Source organism: Diachasma alloeum, unplaced genomic scaffold (assembly GCF_001412515.2).
Source record: "Diachasma alloeum isolate Michigan unplaced genomic scaffold, Dall2.0 Dall_scaffold_00652, whole genome shotgun sequence".
In the NCBI taxonomy this organism is placed as follows: domain Eukaryota; kingdom Metazoa; phylum Arthropoda; class Insecta; order Hymenoptera; family Braconidae; genus Diachasma; species Diachasma alloeum.
The window spans coordinates 43,320-45,838 of NW_021680784.1; the positions used below are offsets into that span (position 1 = coordinate 43,320).

Here is a 2,519-nt window from a genome sequence, read left to right on the forward strand (position 1 = left end):
AAGTAGATCTTCAGACCAACATTTTGAAAAAAAAATCATTGGAAAATAACGATAATTAAGGGAGTTATGATTTTTTAAAAATTATTTTCTTTTTTATAATCAATGAGTTTATAGATGATTTTCGAATTATCGTCGAATTATCTTAGGAATGAGTGGATTTTCAGAAAAATACTGGCGAATAACAAGCTTTCGTTATAATTCTATCTACTACCATGCGATTTTATGATTTTACCAAGAGTCATAAGATGGGAGGGACAGTGGATAAAGACATTCAGTTTGTTTCTTGCTGAAAATAATGATGACAAATCTCTGAAGTGAATTCTTTTATTATTCTCCTTATTAATAATCAAAATATAAATTTCAAGTGCTTTTCATGAGTTGAAAATTAAGGAATTTATGGGAGATGGCATTTTCGACAGAAAGAAGGAGATATTTTTCTGTCGCTGTAGAATTCACTGATTTCTCCTTCAATTGATCGATCATTTCATTGAAACACTGGACTTCATTTATCTCTTTATTGGAATTTCTCTTCAAGTTTCCCGCAGTTTCAAATTTTTTCTGGACAGCTTCAATAATCAAGTTATACGTGTCCTTCAAACATTGCTAAAATTTGAAAAGATGGAACAATTAACTATTGAAAACATCATTAAATGAGACGGTTTCAGCTATATTTTTATATGTAACTAGGGGGCTTCGCCCCCTGCTCACTTCGCTCGAGAACCCCGGGGGAGCTTCGCCTCCCCGCCCGCTTCGCTCGCTCCCCTCCTTTCTGGTGTGACTGTGCGGACATGACAGCGGGGATTCATTCAAGTCTATTATGCGCCCCTCTCTTTTTCATCATATTTTTTTTTCAATTATTTCGATTTCAACTTACGTCCTCCCATGAACATTTTTTTGTGTCAAATGTTGATTTTGCGTCGATAACGAATGTTGTCACTCGAACCACTCAAAGTTTCTGTTCATTTAGATTATTTACCTCCCCCGAAGGGGAAGGGGATCAGGCTCCATCCAACGCCTGTCCAGTGGGGTACAACCACTCAATGTTTTCCATCCATTCATATGTGGAAACTCCATATATATTAGATATGAGATTTTAACAAATATTTAATATATATGGATGAATTTATATTCGTATGGATGGAAAATATGATTATTTACCCCACCTTACCTGCAAAAGAAAAAATATTAAAGCAAACATTTTATTTTATATTAACGGAATGATAATTATATAGAAATTGTTACCTTTTCGATTTTTCATTTTTACTACTTACGAAATGGTTGAATCTACTTTCCTCTGGTTTGTCTGTAATTTTCTAAAGTGATGACTATAGGTTTTTACTGATAATTTGATTGAGTATTTTTACAATTATTTTAAATGCATAGATGAATTAGAATTTGATCGTCGATGTAAATAAATAAAACGCCTGTGCCTGCGGCTGATAATTTATATGTATGAGTTCTCCATAATTGACGTGATTGAGAACTCATGCATTGGGGATTCCGTTTGATGGGTCGGTGATCGTTTGTAAGTAGTTCATTGTCTAATGACTGGAAATCAATCAATGTCCTTGATTTTTTTGTCTACAATAATTTGCGTCCCCTCATAAATGTGCCATTCGTAGGGTGTGGGTTCACCAACGCCTATTCTCCACCAATGTGCAGTCTATTCTCCATCCAATGTTCATAACAAGTGGGTAGTTTTATACATTTTTTAAGCCTCATCTCTAGATGTTCTTCTTCTTTTCCTCCGTGATTCCCCACCCGTTCTGGAGTTTTTCCTCTTCCCCCTATGACTTTCCTTATTTCTTCGACGGGTACGGCATTCTCGCTTCAAATTTTCGGAATTTTTATTTCCATGATTATTTTCTCCATAATTCATATTATTGAGGATGGGTTGAATTTGAACCCGACAAAATCTATGACATATTATTCTTGAAATATTTTTATGTGTATAAAGCTGTAATCTATCTAATCTCGTGTGATATCAACCTTTTAGTATCGTCTTCCATTGTACATAATTCCACTCCATCAATGATTTCATCCACGATACCTCTCATGCAACCTCCATTGGAACCTTTCATATTGTCTTCCCATTGTTTCATATGATTGGAGAGCATTTGGTCCAAGCCATCATTAAGTAGTTTTTTTTTTAATTTTTTGATATGAGTATTACAGAGTGCAAAAATAATAATGATTGTAGTGAACATCTTACTGCATGCCAAGTCATCAGTTTCCATTTCCATCGATCCAGTTGTTTCATTCTCCATTTGTACTAAGTCACGTCTCCTGCAAAATTTCATAAATATGGAAAAATTATCCATGTAAATTTGAATATAGATGAATAGATAATAATATCCACATCCTTTTCTTTAAGATGTCTTTACGATATATTCTCTTTTTGACCCTTTCAACCATTGCCTATAGGGGAGTATGACAAGAATGCTTCCTCCGGCCAACCTCCCGGTTTTTTCGCGGGGTTCGATTCGAGGTTCCATACTCTTTCCTATTGCAGAATACCT

The 2,519-nt window shown here is 34.8% G+C and overlaps 1 long non-coding RNA gene across 1 annotated transcript; it reads right to left on the reverse strand.

Annotated features, from left to right (window-relative positions):
• Nucleotides 1-344: 344 nt before the first annotated feature.
• LOC114841522 lies at nt 345-2,313 on the reverse strand. Its single transcript, XR_003783142.1, has 3 exons — nt 875-2,313; nt 709-778; nt 345-603 (listed from the first exon to the last, which is right to left on the reverse strand). It is a non-coding gene; the product is annotated as an uncharacterized LOC114841522 (long non-coding RNA).
• Between the last annotated feature and the right edge of the window lie 206 nt (nt 2,314-2,519).